The following is a 21,618-nucleotide window of genomic DNA, read 5'->3' as shown; positions in this document are numbered from 1 at the left end:
CATAATTCATTAATTCTTGCTGTAACGTGTAAGTTTTGGTGCGAGAACATCAAGCGAGGGCATGATTGGGCTGAGTTGAGTTTTGATGTCTCCCTTTGATAAATAGATGAGACTGGGGAATAAATAATGGGAAACAGGGAACTGGCAGAGATACTGAACAAATATTTTGTATCAGTCTTTATGCTAGACAGACACTAAAACCATTCCAATAATAATAATCAAGGGGCTATAGGAAAGGGGTAACTTAAAACAATCACTGTCACTAGAGGAAAAGTACAAGGCAAACTAATGGGCCTAAGGGTGGACAAGTCCCTTGGACCTGATGGCCTGCATCCTAGGGTCTTAAAAGAAATAGCTGCAGAGATAGTGGATGCATTGGTTGTAATCTACCAAAATTCCCTGGATTCTGGGGAGGTCCCAGCGGATTGGAAAACCGCAAATGTAACATCCCTATTCAAGAAAGGAGGGAGACAGAAAGCAGGAACCGATAGACCAGTTAGCCGAACATCTGTCATTGGGAAAATGCTGGAGTTCATTATTAAGGAAGTAGTAGCAGGACATTTAGAAAATCATAATATAATCAAGCAGAGTCAGCATGGTTTTATGAAAGGGAAATCATGTTTGACAAATTTGCTAGAGTTCTTTAAGGATGTAATGAGCAGGGTGGATTAAGGGGGACCAGTAGATGTAGTGTATTTGGATTTCCAGAAGGCAGTCGATAAGGTGCCACATAAAAGGTTACTGCACAAGATAAGAGCTCACGGGGTTGGGGGTAACATATTAGCATGGATAGAGGATTGGCTGACTAACAGAAAACAGAGAGTCGGGATAAATAGATAGTTTTCAGGTTGGTAAACAGTAACTAGCAGTGTGCCACAGGGATCAGTGCTGGGGCTGCAACTATTTACAATCCATATTAATGACTCGGATGAAGGGACCGAGTGTAATGTAGCCAAATTTGTTGATGATACAAAGATAGGTGGGAAAGCAAGTTGTGAAGAGGACACAAAGAATCTGCAAAGGGATATAGATAGGTGGTTAAGTGAGTGGGCAAAAATTTGGCAGATGGAGTATAATGTGGGAAAATGTATGGTTATCCACTTTGGTAGGAAGAATACAAAAAGCAAATTAGTTAAATGGAGAGAGACTACAAAATGCTGCTGTACAGAGGAATCTGGAGGTCCTTGTACATGAAACACAAAAAGTTAGCATGCATGTTCAGCAAGTAATCAGGAAGGCAAATGGAATGTTGGCCTTTATTGCAAGGGATTGGGATATAAAAGTAGGGAAGTCTGGCTACAACTATACAGGACGTTGGTAAGACCACACCTGGAGTACTGCGTACAGTTTTGGTCTCCTTATTTAAGGAGGGATATATTTGCTTTGGAAGCAGTTCAGAGAAGGTTCACTAGGTTGATTTCTGAGATGAAGGGGTTGACATATGAAGAAAGGTTAAGCAGATAGGTTTATACTCATTGGAGTTTAGAAGAATGAGAGATGATCTTATTGAAACATATAAGACTCTGAGGGGGCTGGACGGGGTAGATGCAGAGAGGATGTTTCCCCTCATGGAGGAATCTAGAACTAGGGCCATAGTTTCAGAATAAGCGGTCGTCCATTTAAAATGGAAATGAGGAGGAATTTCTTCTCTCAGAGAGTTGTGAATCTTGGGAATTCTCTACCCCAGAGAGATGTTGAGGCTGAGTCATTGAATATATTTAAGGTAGAGAAAACACAGATTTTTGCACGATATGGGGAATCAAGGATTACGGGGAGCGGGCAGGAATGTGGAGTTGAGGCCAAGATCAGATCAGCCATGTTCTTATTGAATGGCAGAGCAGGCTCGAGGGACCAAATGGCCTACTCCTATTTCTTATGTTCTTATAGTCTGTCTCTCACTCTCTAAGTTTACACGCAGAGAATGATCACTTCAGTGAGGTACCAGAAAGGTTGCTATACCTCAGCACACATCATGTCCTTCAAGAGACAGCAAACAATAGGAGTAAGGGGAATTCCGACATCTGGCACACTGTTGATAAAATATGACACTGAATACATACCATAAATTTTACATTGAATTTATTCTATGCTATGCCTGATTTGATAGCTTTTGAGGCTGGGTGTTTATGCAGAAAAAAGACACCTTTCCATTCAACAGCACTGTCCTCTTGCACAGAAGATTCCATTTACTTGCTCCTTATTGTTCCTCCTTGTTATTGGCCCTTCTAAGATATTCATTGTTAATCCTGCCTTTTAATATTTCCATAATTTAAGCAGCTGATTTTTTTTTTTTTAAGATGAAAGAAGTCAGTGCTGATGAATGGGAAGGTTTCTGTTTCTTGCATCAACTTTCAGTCGTAACCATCATCAAATCAGGTAGAGCACAGGATAGATTCCTTGTAAAGTTTCCTCCACTGTAACTCGATGAATACTCCTAAAATGAACAGCTTCTGTTATATCACTGTGGCATTTGCATTATCTGCATGAACCATTCTCATCCCCTCGGAGTGAATCTGCCAATTAGTGCTGGATTATGAGCAGTTTGACCTGCGGATTTACTCATCCTACTGAAACTCATTTCACTGGGGCCCTTATACTTTCAGAGATTGAAGATCTACTTTTTTTAAACTAACTCAACCACTCAGTCCTCGGGCATATGTTTTTATTACTTTAATTGTCACATTGGTCAGACATGAGTGATGTTACCACCCTCTGAATGGCCAACATAGTCAAAAGAGCAGAAATTCCTGTACATGCATGAATTAAGCAGGATTGATGCGCACTAGGAAACCCATCTAATATATTGCTCATGGTCATTCCGGCCAGATCTTCTTAGGCTCTAATTAGTCATGCGTGGTGAGCTCCCACATGTGGATCAGGCTGCCTCTGGAGCTTACAAGAATGAAGGTGAGATCTAAAGGACTTAGGCAGTGAAGTGTAAAATGCTTTCTCCATTCCTACCTTATTGCATCGAAAGATAAAACTATGGATTTTAAAGTACAATAACAGCTAGCAAACCATACAGTTGCATAGAGTGCAGAGAGAAAAAGTTGTACAGTTTTACCTATGTTAATGAGTGACGTGACACATTGCAAAGTTGTCAATGCAGTGAACTAAAGCATCTTCCAATGTATTGATGCTAAGTACAAGCAATTATCAATTATTTTAAATATGAAATGCAAAAAAGATGTTTAAACATTCACACTATTTCTCGCCAATGGAGGATTCCTGAAAACACACTAGCCTATTTATGGATGGTGTGCTTGAGGTGCTAATTCATGCTGTGAGGAAAAGGAGAAGTGCCCTTGTTGGCACTCAAGGTCATGAACAGCAAAGAACGAGTCATCCAAAATGCTGAGAAGAATGATCGCTTTCTGCAACACCCAGAAGACCTGGCTACAATGGTGGCATTTGGGGAACAAAAGGACTGACATTTCCTCATTTTTTTCCCATAATTATGGTGTACGAGCAGTGTAGTACCGACCTTTAGTGACTTTTATGCTGAAAAAACTGGTACAGGGTACATGCAAGTTCCCTCACTATATTTGGCAGTTTCCACTAGTTGAAACCCTCATTTCCACAGCTCTGCCCCATCCAATGAAGGAACTGATATGAACTGCCAGCTTTTACACTACCAATGCCCCGTTGTAAATTTACAGCCAAATATAAGAGGTGCAGCACATCACAATCACATGATTTCAACGTATTTGAGGAGTTTGAGCATTCAAGAATCTCCAAACTTTTTTGCTGGATTTCTGCAGTTCGCTTGCCAGCGTCCTAGCGATTTTGTTTTTCTCTCATGAGACCTGCATTATACATTACTACAGTGCTATCAGTGTCATTGCATCTGAGATTTTCTGACCCCTTACACCCCTACTCCCACTACATGTTCAGAATGATTGCGAAGTACGTATGGGCCTACTTCTGAATATTATAATGGAAGAGGAAGAGGAGCAGCAGAGGCAAGAGGCCATGAGAGTGAGGAATCATGGCAAAAGACAGCAGCCTGCTTGCTATTACCCCTCCCAGAGAGTGTATGGACAAGGCAGATAATATCAAGACATTTCTGAGGAGCTCTGTTCCTCCAGGGAACCAATAGCCATGTGACATTTTGGAAGAAGACCTCAAGCCACAGTCAACTCCCCACACAGCGTTAACAGATGAAAGTGACCATGGCCCTGAATTTTGATGGCTCCAGATCCTTCCAGTCAACCAAGAAGATCTATGTAATATCAATAAAGGAGCTGTAAGGATCCGCATTTGCCATGTGATAGATGCCCGTTTTCAAAGAGCATTTGACTTCATCCACTACGGTATAACCTATTCAGAGAAGAGAGAGACAAGTCATTCAATTCTACAGACTCGCTGGCTTCCCAAGGATGCAGGAGGATATCGACAGCACCCACAAAGCTCTGAATGCACCAACTCCAAACCAACTGTCACACATCAACAAGAGGTTCCACTTGCTGAACCTCCAGGTTGTCCATGATGCCTAGCAATATGTACTGCACACCAATGCACAGCACGCAGGAAGCTGCCAGGATACTTTCATCCTGTGGCATTCAGCCATCACGCAGCTATTCAGGGGGGAAAGCCCAATCAACAGATGAATGCTGAGGAACAAGATCTATCACCTGAAGCCATTCCAGGTTACCCGCATTACAATTGAGCCCATGCGGCAATGAGGCAGGTACTGGGGAGGATCCTTAGGGCTTCGGGAAGGCCAATTTCAGATGCTTGGACAAGTCAGGGGTGTTTGTATTTTGAGGCTCAGATCAGCATCAGGCAGGACTATATGCCACTGGTTCAACATGAGCAAGGAACTTGGAAAGGGGATGGAATCAAGGATTATGATGCAGCGTTTCTGACAGGAACCAAACAGGGCTGCTTCAGTTTTGCCAGTGTTCAAATTAAGTATGTTCTGGCTCATCCATTACTTGATGTTGGATAGACATTTGGACATCACAGCAACTGTTGGGAATCAAAGGGCAACAACAAATTGTATTTATATAGCGCCTTTAATGTGGTAAAATATCCCAAGGCACTTCACAGGAGTGTTATAAGACAAAATAAATTGACACTGAGCCATACAAGAAGAAATTACAGCAGATGACCAAAGCTTGATCAATAAGATAGATTTTAAGGAGCCTCTTAAAGGAAGAAAGAGAGGTAGATAGGCAGAGAGGTTTAGGGAGGGGGTTCCAGAGCTTAAGGCCCAGGCAACAGAAGGCACGGCCACCGATGTTTGAGCTGTTATAATCAGGAATGTTCAAAAGGGCAGAATTTCAAGAGTGTAGCTATCTCGGGGTGTGGGGGAGGGGGGGGGGAAGGGCTTGTGAGACTGAAGGAGATTACAGAGATAGGGAAGGGCGAGGCCATGGAGGGATTTGTAAACAAGGATGAAAATTTTGAAATCAAGGTGTTGCTTAATAGAGGTCAGCGTGCACAGGGGTGATGGGTGTACTGGACTTGGAGCGAGTTAGGATACTGACTGCCGAGTTTTTGATGACCTCAAGTTTACAAAGGGTAGAATGTGGGGGCAAGCCAGGAGTGCATTGGAGTAGTCAAGTCTAAAGGTAACAAAGGCATGGATGAGGGTTTCAGCATCAGATGAGCTGAGGCAGAAGTGGAGAAAGGCAATGTTCCAGGAGGTGCATATAGGCAGTTTTAGTTAGGCAGACAAACAGCAGGAAACTATAGACCAGTTAGCCTAACATCGGTGGTTGGGAAAATGTTGAAGTCCATTATTAAAGAAGCAGTAGCAGGACATTTGGAAAAGCATAATTCGGTCAGGCAGAGTCAGCATGGATTTATGAAGGGGAAGTCATGTTTGACAAATTTGCTGGAATTCTTTGAGGATGTAACGAACAGAGTGGATAAAGGGGAACCAGTGGATGTGGTGTATTTGGACTTCCAGAAGGCATTTGACAAGGTGCCACATAAAAGGTTACTGCACAAGATAAAAGTTCACGGGGTTGGGGGTAATATATTAGCATGGATAGAGGATTGGCTAACTAACAGAAAACAGAGAGTCGGGATAAATGGTTCATTCTCTGGTTGGCAATCAGTAACTAGTGGGGTGCTGCAGGGATCAGTGTTGGGACCCTATTTACAATCTATATTAACGACTTGGAAGAAAGGACCGAGTGTAATGTAGCCATGTTTGCTGACGATACAAAGATGGGAGGAAAAGCAATGTGTGAGGAGGACACAAAAAATCTGCAAAAGGACATAGACAGGCTAAGTGAGTGGCAAAAATTTGGCAGTTGGGAGTATAATGTTAGAAAGGCAGAAAAAAAAATCAAAGAGCAAGTTATTATTTAAATGGAGAAAAATTGCAAAGTGCTGCAGTACAGCGGGACCTGGGGGTACTTGTGCATGAAACACAAAAGGTTAGTAGGCAGGTAAAGCAAGTGATCAGGAAGGCCAATGGAATCTTGGCCTTTATTGCAAAGGGGATGGAGTATAAAAGCAGGGAAGTCTTGCTACAGTTATACAGGGTATTGGTGAGGCCACACCTGGAATATTGCTTTCAGTTTTTTTTTCTTTTTTATGAAAGGACATAATTGCTTTGGAGGTAGTTCAGAGAAGGTTCACTAGGTTGATTCTGGAGATGAGGGGATTGACTTATGAGGAAAGGTTGAGTAGGTTGGGCTTCTGCCCATTGGAGTTCAGAAGAATGAGAGGTGATCTTATCGAAACGTATAAGGTTATGAGGGGGCTCGACAAGGTGGATGCAAAGAGGATGTTTCCACTGATAGGGGAGACTAGAACTAAGGGGCATAATCTTAGAATAAAGGGCCACCCATTTAAAACTGAGATGAGGAGAAATTTCTTCTCTGAGGGTTGTAAAGCTGTGGAATTTGCTGCCTCAGAGAGCTGTGGAAGCTGATACAACAGTCAACATACTTCAGTTACATGCTGGGTTTTTGTCTTTGAAAAGTGCATGAAAATTCTGCATGAAATATTTCCTTTAAGAAAGAGAGTGAGACGAGACAGAGATCGAGAGACAAAGAGTGAGAGCCAGAGATCGAGAGACAAAGAGCGAGAGAGAGAGACAGAGATCGAGAGTCAAAGAGCAAGAGAGAAACAGAGAGAGAGCAAGAGACAAAGAGTGTGAGACAGACTGAGATAGAGTGAAACAAGAATGCGAGTGAGAGAGCCACTGACTCCATCCCTCTCCCAAACATCTGTCTGAGGCTGAACCAAACTATTCGCAACCTAGGTGTCATATTTGACCCTGAAATGAGCTTCCAGCCACATAAGAACATAAGAAATAGGAGCAGGAGTAGGCCATTTGGCCCCTTGAGCCTGCTCCGCCATTCAATAAGATCATGGCTGATTTGATCCTGGCCTCAGCTCCACTTCCCCACCCGCTCCCCGTAACCCTTGACCTCCTTATCATTCAAAAATCTGTCTATCTCCGCCTTAAATAGATTCAATGACCCTGTCTCCACAGCTCACTGGGGTAGAGAATTCCAAAGATTCACAACCCTCTGAAAGAAGAAATTCCTCCTCATTTCCATTTTAAATGAGCGATCACTTATTCTGAAACTATGCCCCCTAGTTTTAGATTCCCCCATGAGGAGAAACATCCTCTCTGCATCAACCCTGTCAGGCCCCCTCAGAATTTTATATGTTTCAATAAGATCACCTCTCAGTCTTCTAAACTCCAATGAGTATAGGCCCAACCTGCTCATCCTTTGTACATATGACAACCCCTTCATCTCAGGAATCAACCTAGTGAACCTTCTTTGAATTGCCTCCAATGCAAGTATATCCCTCCTTAAATAAGAAGATCAAAACGGTACGCGGTACTCTAGGTGTGGTCTTACCAACACTCTGTACAGTTGTAGCAGGACTTCTCTGCTTTCATACTCCACCCTCACATCTTGCAATAAAGGCCAACATTCCATTTGCCTTCCTAATTACTTGTTGTACCTGCATGCTAACTTTGTGTGTTTCATGCACAAGGACCACCAGATCTCTCTGTACCACTGCATTTTGTAATCTCTCCCCATTTAAATAATTTGCTTTTTCCTACCAAAGTGGATAACTTCACATTTTCCCTCAATTGCCAAATTTTTGCACACTCACTTAATCTATCTATATCCCTTTGTAAATTCTTTGCATCCTCCTCACAACTTGCTTTCCCGCCGATCTTTGTATCATCAGCAAATTTGGCTACATTACACTCGATTCCTTCATCCAAGTGGTGCAGCAGCTATAATGGGTGACTTTAATATGCACATAGATTGGGCTAGCCAAACTGGAAGCAATACGGTGGAGGAGGATTTCCTGGAGTGCATAAGGGATGGTTTTCTAGACCAATATGTCGAGGAACCAACTAGGGGGGAGGCCATCTTAGACTGGGTGTTGTGTAATGAGAGAGGATTAATTAACAATCTCATTGTGCGAGGCCCCTTGGGGAAGAGTGACCATAATATGGTGGAATTCTGCATTAGGATGGAGAATGAAACAGTTAATTCAGAGACCATGGTCCAGAACTTAAAGAAGGGTAACTTTGAAGGTATGAGGCGTGAATTGGCTAAGATAGATTGCCGAATGATACTTAAGGGGTTGACTGTGGATGGGCAATGGCAGACATTTAGAGACCGCATGGATGAATTACAACAATTGTACATTCCTGTCTGGCGTAAAAATAAAAAAGGGAAGGTGGCTCAACCGTGGCTATCTAGGGAAATCAGGGATAGTATTAAAGCCAAGGAAGTGGCATACAAATTGTCCAGAAATAGCAGCGAACCTGGGGACTGGGAGAAATTTAGAACTCAGCAGAGGAGGACAAAGGGTTTGATTAGGGCAGGGATAATGGAGTACGAGAAGAAGCTTGCAGGGAACATTAAGGCGGATTGCAAAAGTTTCTATAGGTATGTAAAGAGAAAAAGGTTAGTAAAGACAAACGTAGGTCCCCTGCAGTCAGAATCAGGGGAAGTCATAACGGGGAACAAAGAAATGGCAGACCAATTGAACAAGTACTTTGGTTCAGTATTCACTAAGGAGGACACAAACAACCTTCCGGATATAAAAGGGGTCAGAGGGTCTAGTAAGGAGGAGGAACCGAGGGAAATCTTTATTAGTCGGGAAATTGTGTTGGGGAAATTGATGGGATTGAAGGCCGATAAATCCCCAGGGCCTGATGGACTGCATCCCAGAGTACTTAAGGAGGTGGCCTTGGAAATAGCGGATGCATTGACAGTCATTTTCCAACATTCCATTGACTCTGGATCAGTTCCTATCGAGTGGAGGGTAGCCAATGTAACCCCACTTTTTAAAAAAGGAGGGAGAGAGAAAGCAGGGAATTATAGACCGGTCAGCCTGACCTCAGTAATGGGTAAAATGATGGAATCAATTATTAAGGATGTCATAGCAGCGCATTTGGAAAATGGTGACATGATAGGTCCAAGTCAGCATGGATTTGTGAAAGGGAGATCATGCTTGACAAATCTTCTGGAATTTTTTGAGGATGTTTCCAGTAAAGTGGACAAAGGAGAACCAATTGATGTGGTATATTTGGACTTTCAGAAGGCTTTCGACAAGGTCCCACACAGGAGATTAATGTGCAAAGTTAAAGCACATGGGATTGGGGGTAGTGTGCTGACGTGGATTGAGAACTGGTTGTCAGACAGGAAGCAAAGAGTAGGAGTAAATGGGTACTTTTCAGAATGGCAGGCAGTGACTAGTGGGGTACCGCAAGGTTCTGTGCTGGGGCCCCAGCTGTTTACATTGTACATTAATGATTTAGACGAGGGGATTAAATGTAGTATCTCCAAATTTGCGGATGACACTAAGTTGGGTGGCAGTGTAATCTGCGAGGAGGATGCTATGAGGCTGCAGAGTGACTTGGATAGGTTAGGTGAGTGGGCAAATGCGTGGCAGATGAAGTATAATGTGGATAAATGTGAGGTTATCCACTTTGGTGGTAAAAACAGAGAGACAGACTATTATCTGAATGGTGACAGATTAGGAAGGGGGAAGGTGCAGCGAGACCTGGATGTCATGGTACATCAGTCATTGAAGGTTGGCATGCAGGTACAGCAGGCGGTTAAGAAAGCAAATGGCATGTTGGCCTTCATAGCGAGGGGATTTGAGTACAGGGGCAGGGAGGTGTTGCTACAGTTGTATAGGGCCTTGGTGAGGCCACACCTGGAGTATTGTGTACAGTTTTGGTCTCCTAACTTGAGGAAGGACGTTCTTGCTATTGAGGGAGTGCAGCGAAGATTCACCAAACTGATTCCCGGGATGGTGGGACTGACCTATCAAGAAAGACTGATCAACTGGGCTTGTATTCACTGGAGTTCAGAAGAGTGAGAGGGGACCTCATAGAAACGTTTAAAATTCTGCCGGGTTTGGACAGGTTGGATGCAGGAAGAATGTTCCCAATGTTGGGGAAGTCCAGAACCAGGGGTCACAGTCTAAGGATAAGGGGTAAGCCATTTAGGACCGAGATGAGGAGAAACTTCTTCACCCAGAAAGTGGTGAACCTGTGGAATTCTCTACCACAGAAAGTAGTTGAGGCCAATTCACTAAATATATTCAAAAGGGAGTTAGATGAAGTCCTTACTACTCGGGGGATCAAGGGGTATGGCGAGAAAGCAGGAAGGGAGTACTGAAGTTTCATGTTCAGCCATGAACTCATTGAATGGCGGTGCAGGCTAGAAGGGCTGAATGGCCTGCTCCTGCACCTATTTTCTATATTTCTAAGTCATTAATATAAATAGTTGACGCCCCAGCACTGATCCCTGTGGCACCCCACTAGTTACAGTTTGCCGAACCTGAAAATGACCCAGCTAGCTAATCCTCTATCCATGCTAATATATTACCCCCAACCCAGTGAGCTCTTATCTTGTGCAGTAACCCTTTATGTGGCACCTTATCGAATGCTTTCTGGAAATCCAAATACACATCTACTGGGTCCCCTTTATCCACCCTGCTTGTTACATCTCAAAGAACTCCAGCAAATTTGTCAAATATGAGAAGTGGTGGTGAGGTAGAGCTGGGTGTCATCAGCGTACATGTGGAAACTGGCGCCATGTTTTCGGGTGACGGTAAGGTCATAAGAGTAAAACTGGATGCTGTTGATATATATATATATATATACGAAATATGCTTCAATGGTTATGGATAATATCACAACGAGGTAGCATGAAGACAAGGAACAGGAAGGGCCAAGGCTGGAATCCAGGAGCATATCAAAGGTTTGGGCAAGGAAGGCAAAACCATTGCAGGAGATATGTTGTGACCGGTCTGAACGAAACTATGTGTGAGGATAGTGGACCTTGGAAGAGAGATGAAGGTGGAGTGATCAACCATATCAAAGGCTGCAGAAAGATGGAGGAAAATCATAGAAGTTTACAGCATGGAAGGAGGCAATTTTGGCTCATCGTGTCCATGCCACCATGAAGAGGCTATCCAGCTTAATCCCACTTTCCAGCACTAGGTCCATAACCCTGCAGGTTATGGCACTTCAGGTGCACATCCAAGTACTTTTTAAATATGTTGAATGTTTCTGCCTCTACCACCCTTTCAGGCAGTGAGTTCCAAATCCCCACAACCCTCTGCGTGAAGAAATTTCCCCTCAAATCCCCACTAAATTTCCCGTCAAATCCCCTTTAAATTTATGCCCCCTGGTTGTTGACCCATCTGCTAAGGGAAATAGACCCTTTCTATCCACTGGGGTAGGCCCCTCATCATTTTATACACCTCAATGCTGTCTCCCCTCAGCTTCCTCTGTTCTAATGAAAACAAATCCAGCCTATCTAATCTGTCCTCATAGCTTAGATTCTCCACTCCCGGCAACATCCTCGTAAAACCTCCTCTATACCCTCTCCAGTGCAATACATCCTCCCTGTAATGCGGTGACCAGAAATGCACGCAGTACTCCAGCTGTGGCCTAACTAGTGTTTTGTATAGTTCAAGCATAATCCCCCCCTGTTCTTGTATTCTATGCCTCAGCTAATAAAGGCAAGCATTCCACATGCCTTCTTAACCACCTTATCTACCTGGCCTGCTACTTTCAGGGATCTGTGGACAAGCACTCCAAGGTCCCTTTGTTCCTCTACACTTCAGTATCCTACCATTTCATGTGTATTCCCTTTCCTTGTTAGCCCTACCCAAATGCATTACCTCACACTTCTCTGGATTAAATTCCATTTGCCAGTGTTCTGCCCACCTGACCAGTTGATTGATATCTTCCTGCAGTCCACAGCTTTCTTCTTCATTATCAACCACACAGCCGATTTTAGTATCATCTGGAAACTTCTTAATCATACCCCCTATATTCAAGTCTAGATCACTGATGTATATCACAAAAAGCAAGGGACCTAGTACTGAGCCCTGCGGAACTCCACTGGAAATATCCTTCCAGTCACAAAAACACCCATCAACCATTACCCTTTGCTTCCTGCCTCTGAGGTAATTTTGGATCCAACTTGCCACTTTGCCCTGGATCCCATGGGCTTTTATTTTCGTGACCAGTCTACCATGTGGGACCTTATCAAAAGCTTTGCTAAAATCCATATATACTACATCATACGCACTGCCCTCATCGACCCTCCTGGTTAACTCCTCGAAAAATTCAATCAATTAGTCAGACACGACCTTCCCTTAACAAATCCGAGAACAAAGAGGATGAATGCACCTTGGCTGCAGTCATAACATAATCTGGGGAGAAGCTATGCAAGTGGCTATACAGACTATGAAGAATCGTAAGGCTATATCATGATGGACACTCATTGAGGATGGTTTTTAACTTTATATTTAAAAATATACTTTCAAGTGAACCATTAAAGTAAGGTGGATTATTAAAAAAAAACACTGATGACCTCAATCATGGTGGGCTTGGTGCTGTGGTCAAGGTGGAAGCCAGAATGAAGAGAGTAAACAGAAGGTGATGGTACGTACAGCTTTCAATTCTTGAGATAACATTATGAATGAGCATGTCCCTGGACCTGATTTTCAGCAGGAAAATAAATGGAAGCTTTGCAGCCTAATGGTTGTGAATGTTTTGGTGTGCACTGAAGCCTCAAACACTTTTTCACAAATATCTGTTGGCTTCACCCATAATTACTTATCTGAACAACAATCTTCAGGTATTCCTTAACATACCAATACTCTAGTCCCAATTACAACTGAAACTTGATCCTACTAGCCAGGACAGTTCAAAGGCATCCAGTACTTCTTGAAGACTAAAAACAAAACTATTAAGGATGGTGCTAGGGGTTAATGCTGATATTTATTTGATTTTTTCCCCCCAAAATAATTTCCCCAGGTTTTTTTGGGACCAGATTTTCTCTTCCTTTTTAATACTAAAAACAGAACATGAAACACATTCCAAAAAACAGCAATAAGAAAACTTTAATAATCGTAAGTTTTAAGGTTTTACTAAGTTTACTTGTCAAAAATCAAATTTAAGAGACAAAAATATTTTGTAGCAAGGATCAAGAAGAAGCATATGGGTCGTGTACATATCCAGGTGACTGCTTTTATTTGCCCTGTTTACCTGCCAATTACAGACAAATAAAAAACAAAGCGTGGAAGATGATGCCAAAGGTACTTGCTTGGGTTGCAAAATATATTCTATCCCACTTCAAATCCTGTTTGCCCAATACCCCTGTCCTCACTGACCTATATCATCTCCCAGACCCCAACTATCTCAAATTTAAAATTAGCATTCTCGTGTTTAACTCCCTTCATAGTCTTGCCAGTCCCCATCTCTGCAACTCCCCCAGCATTACAAGCTCCTCCAAACTCTCGGTTGCTCTGACTCAGGCCTTTTGGGCCACCCGCCGTTGCCGCATTACACCACCGTGCCATCTGCCATCTGGGTCTGGAATTTCCTCCCTAAATCCCTCTTCACATCTCTCTCCTTTAAAATCCTACTTTAACAACCAGCTCTTTAACCAACAACAAAACAACTTGTATTTATATAGAACCTTTGACATAGTAAAACATCCCCAGGCACTTCACAGGAGTATTATAAGACAAAACAAATAAATTTGACACTGAACCACACAAGAAGAAATGACAGCAGATGACCAAAAGTTTGGTCAAAGGGGTAGGTTTAATGGAGCGTCTTAAAGGGGGAAAGAGAGGTAGAGAAGTTTGGCGGGGGGTTCCAGAGCAGGCAATAGACAGCAAGACCGCCAATGGGTGAGCAGTTCTAATCAGGGATGCTCAAGAGGGCAGAATTTGAGGAACCAAGCTTTTGGTCACCCATTCCAGTACCTTATCCTTTGGCTAGGTATTAATTTTTTTGATTACACCCTTGTAAAGCACTTTGGGATGTTAAAGGCAATATATAAATGCAAGTTGGTGATGTTGTTTATTGGGAAGGAAATAAAATTAATCTTACTGCAAAAACAAGGATAGATTAAAAGGAAAGTCAATGATTATGATCTTATGCAGCCTTAGTTGTCCCTCAATAATAAATCAGGGTGTAGGAATAGCTAGGAATTCAAACAAAATGACTTAAATTTGTTGTCCAGGATTGAAGATAGCAAACTCCATACTGAGAAAATCTGGTTACCCCACATTCTTTCTGATCATCCTGGAGAAAAAAAAAACCTGTAATGTAAACTGAACTTTGATACCACCTGCTAGCACTGGCTGTTGAGCAAGTGATTACTTGCGCAAAATATTCTCGGGCGATAAATACAGGACCCTTCAAAATATTATCGACCTTTAAAACCAGTGAACGGAACAACAATAGCCCTATTGAACACGCAGCCAAATTAAAGTCGTTCTCTATTAACAATATGGGGACATGAAAGCAAGGCGCAAGGGGAGCGGGGACGCGAGAGAAAAGGCAAAGGGTGGGGAGGGGGATTTAAAAAAAAATAATAAAAGGAAAGATAATTTTTTTTAAAACGAGAGAAAAAAAAATCAAAACACGCAAATAAACAAGCTGGCAGGAATGCAATGCAACAAGTCAGAGGGCTTGCATTGAGGGTTCTTGCAAGATTGAAATACGGTTTCAGAAGTAGCAAAGCGTGATAAAATGTATCGGAAGCTTACAGAGGGCGAGGGTCTTGTTGCAGTCTCGGGGAACGATCCACTGCCGCCTCTCTCGTGCTGTTCCTCGCGAGCCGGGCGGCCCAAAGCGTCTCCCTCGCTCCCTGTCACTGCTGATATTACGAGCTGCAGGCTACCACTTGTTTACACTCAGAAGGTAAACTCACCTTTGCGGGGCTTTTAAAAAGCAACACACTCGACATTCAGTAGAAACTAAAACTATCGTTTCGTTACATTTGCCACAAAAACCCCTCCGAATGCTGTCTGGTTCCACTCAGTTTTGCATCCTGGCCGCCCGGGAGTAGCTGACTCCTGGGTAGGTCTAAAAACTCTTCTGATAACCGCACGCCGCTAAAGTTGGGGAGGGAGATTTCAAACAATCCCCTCAAGGCAAAGATTTTCATGACTTCCTGCCAACCAACGTATGCTTTCTTTGAATCCCGGAACTTCTTAGGTGTACAACAAAGATTGTCAAAATGCAAACTGATATTAAGTGAAGCTCATTTTTCTCCCCTTTCTCTCTCTATACAATGACGTGAGACTGAGACTTAAGTTAATATCTAATACCAGCCTCTTCACACATTGGTTGCTCGAAAAAGTTGTGGTAACTTCATATTTCAAAAGAATGATATAGCATTTGTTCATGAAGAGATTATTAATGTTATTAAACATAGTTTGATGCCAGAAAATAAGGTAACTCATTTAATAGCCCAAAAGCTACTGTAAATCAGTTTTAAATAACCTAGATGTATTAGTACATAAGAAATAGGAACAGGAGTAGGCCATTTGGCCCACTGAACCTGCTCCGCCATTCATTAAGATCATGGCTAATCTTTAACCTCAATTCCACTTCACCATCCCCATATCCCTTGATTCCCTTAGAGTTCAAAAGTAGGCTAATTGAACAGCAGAAACAACTTCAATTCATATAGCACCTTTTTAATGTTGGAAAATGTTCAAGGAGTAGCAAAAATGGGCCCTGAGCCAAGGAAGGAGATATCAGGATAGTCAATGCTTGGTCAAAAAGGAGCATTTTGAAGGAGGAGCGAGACATGAAAGGGTTTAGGGAAGGAATCCCAGAGTGTGGGCCTAGACAGGTGAAGGGATAGCTGTCAATGATGGGGCAAAGAAAAGGTGCTGCACAAGAGGTTGGAAGAGGAACAGAACGTTTGGGGGAGGAGGGAAGCAGTTATAGTGCTGGAGAAGGTTACGGGGCAAGGCTATGAAGAGATGTAAACATAAGCACGAGAATCTAAAGACAATTGGAGACTAGGAGTCAATATCAGACAGTGAGGATAGGGGTGATGGGCGAGCATGACGTCATGGTATTCGGTAAGGATGAGCTGAAGTGGAGGATGGAAGGCTGGTTAGAAGAGCATTGGACTAGTTAAATGTGTATGTGACAAAGGCATGGATGAGGGTTTCAGCACCAGATGCAGACAATGTTATGGAGGTGGAAGTAGGCAGTCTTTTTGATGGAGAGGATTTAGGGTCAGCAACGAATCATGGGATCAAGTAAGACATCTTTGCTGCTAATACCTTGAGACAGTGGTCAGGGAGAGGGTTGGATTAATTGACGAGAGTACAAAATTACAACATGCTGTGGTGCAGAGGGACCTGGGGGTCCTTGTGCATGAAACTCTTTTAGAGAAGCCTACTGCACCTGGTATTCCCAGGCAGTCTCCCATCCAAGTACTAACCAGGCCTGACTCTACTTAGCTTCTGAGATCAGACAAGATCGGGCATTTTCAGACTAGTATGGCCATCGGCTCCTTGTGCATGAAACTCTTTTAGAGTCTACCTGCAAAACATAAAACATTAAACCGTGCCACCCGACCTGGGTGACACACCAGACATTTACAAGGCCCTTTTTTTTCCTTTTTTTTTTGTGTTTTTCCTTTTTTTTGGGGGTTTTTTTTGGGCACTAAAATCACAATTTTTCCTCAGTGCCCCCTATAAAAGGGAAGGGGACACTAAAAGCACCGGCAATTAAAACAAATTAAACTTTAAAACGTAAAATCAAATTAAAATTTGGTTGCCGGGCGTGATGATGCACTCCAGTCCCTCCGGTGCCCACCTCTCGCGGAAGGCCGCGAGCGTACCGGTGGAATCCCAAAAGGTTAGTTTGCAGGTGCAGCAGGTAGTCAGGAAGGCAAATGGAATGTTGGCCTTCATTGCGAAAGGGATGGAGTACAAAAGCAGGGAGGTGTTGCTGCAACTGTATAAGGTATTGGTAAGGCCGCACCTGGAGTACTGCGTGCAGTTTTGGTCACCTTATTTAAGGAAGGATATACTAGCTTTGGAAGGGGTACAGAGACAATTCACTAGGCTGATTCGAGAAATGAGGGGGTTACCTTATGATGATAGATTGAGTAGATTGGGTCTTTACTCCTTGGAGTTCAGAAGGATGAGGGGTGATTTTATAGAAACATTTAAAATCATGAAAGGGATAGACAAGATAGAGGCAGAGAGGTTGTTTCCATTGGTGGGGGAGACTAGAACTAGGGGGCACAGCCTCAAAATACGGAGGAGCCAATTTAAAACCGAGTTGAGAAAGAATTTCTTCTCCCAGAGGGTTGTGAATCTGTGGAATTCTCTGCCCAAGGAAGCAGTTGAGGCTGGTTCATTGAATGTTTTCAAGTCAAAGATAGATAGATTTTTAAGCAATAAGGGAATTAAGGGTTACGGGGAGAGGGCGGGTAAGTGGAGCTGAGTCCACGACCAGATCAGCCATGATCTTATTGAATGGCGGAGCAGGCTCGAAGGGCTAGATGGCCTACTCCTGTTCCTAATTCTTATGTTCTTATGTTCTTATGTACAGAGTTTGTGGCAGAGTTTGTGAAGACAATGCCTTCAGCATTCCAAATGTTTAGCTGGAGGAGTTTACAGCTCATCCAAGACTGGATGTTGGACAAGCAGCCTGACAGTCCTGAGACATTAGTAAGATCGAGAGAGGTGCGGGAGTCATCAGCTGACCGCATATCTGCGAATGACATTTCCAAGGGGAGCATGTTGTTGAGGAAGAGAAGAGGACAAAAGATGGATCGTTAGGAGAACCTGAGGTAATGGTGTGGGGGGAGGGATGGGGTGGGGGGGGGGGGGTGGGTGGCGGTGAGAAGAGAAGGCATAGTTAGAGATATTGGAAAGACATTGGTTTTGTGTGGTAGTGCAAAATGGTATTAGCGAATCAGCAGTCCGTTTTACACTCCGCCTTTGTTTTCTTTTCCATTGAAGTCTGGTTAAAAAAGGGGGCAGACAAAAGGCAGGTAACTATAGGCCGGTTAATTTAACATCTGTAGTGGGGAAAATGCTTGAAGCTATCATTAAGGAAGAAATAGCGGAATATCTAGATAGGAATAGTGCAATCAAGCAGACGCAACATGGATTCATGAAGGGGAAATCATGTTTAACTAATTTACTGGAATTCTTTGAGGATATAACGAGCATGGTGGATAGAGGTGTACCGATGGATGTGGTGTATTTAGATTTCCAAAAGGCATTCGATAAGGTGTCACACAAAAGGTTACTGCAGAAGATAAAGGTACGCGGAGTCAGAGGAAATGTATTAGCATGGATCGAGAATTGGCTGGCTAACAGAAAGCAGAGAGTCGGGATAAATGGGTCCTTTTTGGGTTGGAAATCGGTGGTTAGTGGTGTGCCACAGGGATCGGTGCTGAGACCATAACTGTTTACAATATACATAGCTGACCTGGAAGAGGGGACAGAGTGTAGTGTAACAAAATTTGCAGATGGTACAAAGATTAGTGGGAAAGCGGGTTGTGTAGAGGACATAGAGAGGCTGCAAGGAGATTTAGATAGGTTAAGCGAATGGGCTAAGGTTTGGCAGATGGAATACAATGTTGGAAATGTGAGGTCATCCACCTTGTAAAAAAAAACAGTAAAAGAGAATATTATTTGAATGGGGAGAAATTACAACATGCTGCGGTGCAGAGGGACCTGGGGGTCCTTGTGCATGAATCCCAAAAAGTTAGTTTGCAGGTGCAGCAGGTAATCAGGAAGGCGAATGGAATGTTGGCCTTCATTGCGAGAGGGATGGAGTACAAAAGCAGGGGGGTCCTGCTGCAACTGTACAGGGTATTGGTGAGGCTGCACCTGGAGTACTGCGTGCAGTTTTGGTCACCTTACTTAAGGAAGGATATACTAGCTTTGGAGGGGGTACAGAGACGATTCACTAGGTTGATTCCGGAGATGAGTGTTATGATGATAGATTGAGTAGACTGGGTCTTTACTCGTTGGAATTCAGAAGGATGAGGGGTGATCTTATGGAAACATTTAAAATAATGAAAGGGATAGACAAGATAGAGGCAGAGAGGTTGTTTCCACTGATTGGGGAGACTTGAGTTAGGGGGCACAGCCTCAAAATACGGGGGAGCCAATTTAAAACCGAGTTGAGAAGGAATTTCTTCTCCCAGAGGGTTGTGAATCTGTGGAAATCTCTGCCCAGGGAAGCAGTTGAGGCTAGCTCATTGAATGTATTCAAATCACAGATAGATAGATTTTTAACCAATAAGGGAATTCAGGGTTATGGGGAGCGGGCGGGTAAGTGGAGCTGAGTCCATGGCCAGATCAGCCATGATCTTCTTGAGTGGCGGAGCAGGCTCGAGGGGCTAGATGGCCGACTCCTGTTCCTAATTCTTATGTTCTTATGTTCAACTGGGTGGCATGTAAAATGGGCTGCTGATTCTCTATCGCCAGTCATCCCATCCTCTGATATTGAATTACAGTATGCAGACGACGCTTGCATCTGCGCACACTCGGAGGCCGAACTCCAAGCCAGCGTCAACACTTTATCAAGGCATATGAGAGCATGGGCCTTACGTTAAACATCCGTAAGACAAAGGTCCTCTATCAACCTGACCCCGCCACACAGCCCTCCGATTATCAAAATCCATGATGAGGCCTTGGACAACGTGGACCATTTTCCATACCTCAGGAGCCTACTGTCAGCAAGAGCAGACATTGACGACGAGGTCCAACTCCGCCTTCAGTGCGCTAGCGCAGCCTTCGGTCGCCTGAGGAAGAGAGTGTTTGAAGACCAAGACCTCAAATCCGGCACCAAGGGCGGGACTGATACCCGCCCTCCTATATGGCTCAGAGACATGGACTGTATACAGCAGACACCTCAAAACGCTGGAGAAGTACCATCAGCGCTGCCTCCGCAAGATCCTGCAAATCCATTGGCAGGATAGATGCACCAACGTCAGTGTTCTCACTCAGGCCAACATCTCCAGCATCGAAGCATTGACTACGCTCGACCAGCTCTGTTGGGCGGGCCACATTGTCCGCATGCCCGACATGAGACTCCCAAAGCAAGCGCTCTTCGCGGAGCTTCGACACGGCAAGTGAGCTCCAGGTGGACAGAGGAAACGCTTCAAGGACATCCTCAAAGCCTCCTTGATAAAGCGCAACATCCCCACTGACTCCTGGGAATCGTTGGCCCTTGCCCGTCCAAAATGGAGGAAGAGCATCCAGGAGGGCACTGAGCACCTTGAGTTCCATCGCCGAGAACAAGCAGAAACCAAACGTAGACAGCAGAAGGAGCGTGCGTCAACCCAGACTCCCCACCCACCCTTTCCTTCAACCACTGTCTGCCCCATCTGTGACAGAGACTGTAGGTCCTGCAATGGACTCCTCAGTCACCTGAGAACTCATTTTTAGACTGGAAGCAAGTCATCCTTGACTCCGAGGGACTGCTTATGATGATGATCGCCAGTTTTGCACTGCTGCTCCAGACCTATTTCACCCCCACTATGACTATAATTGAACTATCAGATTTTGAGGTTGTCATGTCTGCCAATTCTGATTAAGGAGGTTATTACCAGAATTTGAATTGAATGCAGCAAAGACACAGCTGTGGTTTTGAAAATTGAGCTTTAGGTTTAAAAGCTTGTTTTTGAAAGACTTTTGGAAGACTTTGCTTATTCCCATAGGGGAGTTAGAAGCTAGTCTGAATATACTAATAGTTATGTTAAAACGTGACTTAGCTTTGAATGTGAGTCATGAACTTTAATTAACCCAAAGATCAGGATCTGGAAACTTAGAACTGTTGACAAGGTTTTGTGACCAAGAGTTGCCTTAGATGAGTTCAGGAACTGAGACTGCTACAAACAGGAAGTAGAGACTTGGATAATCCTGAATATGTCTTGTGGACTGGGACCAAGATCAAATTTGACTTGACTGCAGCAGTCTACCAATAGGAAAGAACTTAATTCTAGGATTTAGATAGAAGGAAGGTGTCCTAATAAATAAATAATATTGATAATACTCAATGTTTGACTGTGTCTTTGGAGCTGGGAATGCTTAAAGAACCAATGCTATTACCCAAACTTTGTATTTGGATTCATATGGGGAATAGATTGTATCTTCCGTGGTTATACTGCTGGCTTAGATGCATCAACCAATATTAAAAGGATTATAGCAATGGTACTGTCATGTATGCAAACTCTTTGTATTCACTATGTAACTATGTATGATGTACCACCTGAGGGCGCTGCTGTTGGAGGCCCCAGGGGTTACCTGCCCAGGTGTGCAGGGGCATATAAAAGGCGGTCAGCCATGCTGCCCCTC

At 43.6% G+C, this 21,618-nt stretch overlaps 1 protein-coding gene and 1 pseudogene across 2 annotated transcripts in view; both read right to left on the bottom strand.

Annotated features, from left to right (window-relative positions):
• The window catches only part of fermt1 (FERM domain containing kindlin 1), a 139,156-nt gene extending 123,619 nt beyond the window's left edge, over window positions 1-15,537 (bottom strand). The window contains exon 1 of one of the 2 annotated variants that reach the window (XM_070888783.1): window positions 15,034-15,537. The gene's annotated coding sequence lies outside the window, so the exon portion shown is untranslated. The remainder of the gene's footprint in view (window positions 1-15,033) is intronic. The other variant, XM_070888784.1, reaches the window with a different exon arrangement.
• Window positions 15,538-16,681: 1,144 nt separating this feature from the next.
• On the bottom strand, window positions 16,682-16,800 carry LOC139274279 (5S ribosomal RNA; annotated as a pseudogene).
• Window positions 16,801-21,618: the final 4,818 nt, after the last annotated feature.

Source organism: Pristiophorus japonicus, chromosome 9, assembly GCF_044704955.1.
Source record: "Pristiophorus japonicus isolate sPriJap1 chromosome 9, sPriJap1.hap1, whole genome shotgun sequence".
NCBI classification, from domain to species: domain Eukaryota; kingdom Metazoa; phylum Chordata; class Chondrichthyes; family Pristiophoridae; genus Pristiophorus; species Pristiophorus japonicus.
This window is presented reverse-complemented; position numbering and strand designations above follow the sequence as displayed.